A 965-nucleotide genomic window follows, 5' to 3' on the forward strand; every position below is an offset into this window, starting at 1 on the left:
TCATCATGGAGAAATCATCCAAATTTCTCATGGAAGGATCAACAAAAGCCTCAAGAAGGCTTTAACAATGGTGGACACAATAGGCTGAGCAATAGCAAGCCTTTTCCATCATCTTCTCAGCAACAGACAGAGAATTCTGAACAAAACACTTCTAATTTAGCCAATCTAGTCTCTGATATGTCAAAGGCCACTTTCAGTTTCATGAGTGAAATAAGATCCTCCACCAGAAATCTGGAGGCACAAGTGGGCCAGCTGAGTAAGAAAGTCATTGAAACTCCTCCCAGTATTCTCCTAAGTAATACAGAAGAGAATCCAAAAGGAGAGTGCAAGGCCATTGATGTAATCAATATGGCCGAATGCACAAGGGAGGAGGAGGACAAAAATCCTAGCGAGAAGGACCTCCTGGGACGTCTCTCAAGCAAGAGGGAGTTTCCTATTAAGGATCCAAAGGAATCTGAGGCTCAAATAGAGACCATAGAGATTCCATTAAATCTCCTTCTGCCATTCATGAGCTCTGAAGACTATTCTTCCTCTAAAGAGGATGAAGATGTGACTGGAGAGCAAGTTGCTCAATATTTAGGAGCTATCATGAAGCTGAATGCCAAGTTGTTTAGTAATGAGACTTGGGAAAGTGAACCTCCCTTGCTCATTAGTGAACTAGATACCTGGATTCAGCAAATTTTACCTCAAAAGAGACAAGATCCTGGCAAGTTCTTAATACCTTGTACCATAGGCACCAAGACCTTTGAAAAGGCTCTATGTGATCTAGGGTCAGGGATAAATCTTATGCCACTCTCTGTAATGGAGAAGCTGGGGATCATTGAGGTACAACATGCCTTGTTCTCATTACAACTGGCAGACAAATCATTGAGACAAGCTTATGGAATAGCAGAGGACGTGTTAGTAAAGGTTGAAGGCCTTTACATCCCTACTGATTTCATAATCCTAGACACTAGGAAGGAAGA

Source organism: Arachis duranensis, chromosome 2, assembly GCF_000817695.3.
Source record: "Arachis duranensis cultivar V14167 chromosome 2, aradu.V14167.gnm2.J7QH, whole genome shotgun sequence".
NCBI classification, from domain to species: domain Eukaryota; kingdom Viridiplantae; phylum Streptophyta; class Magnoliopsida; order Fabales; family Fabaceae; genus Arachis; species Arachis duranensis.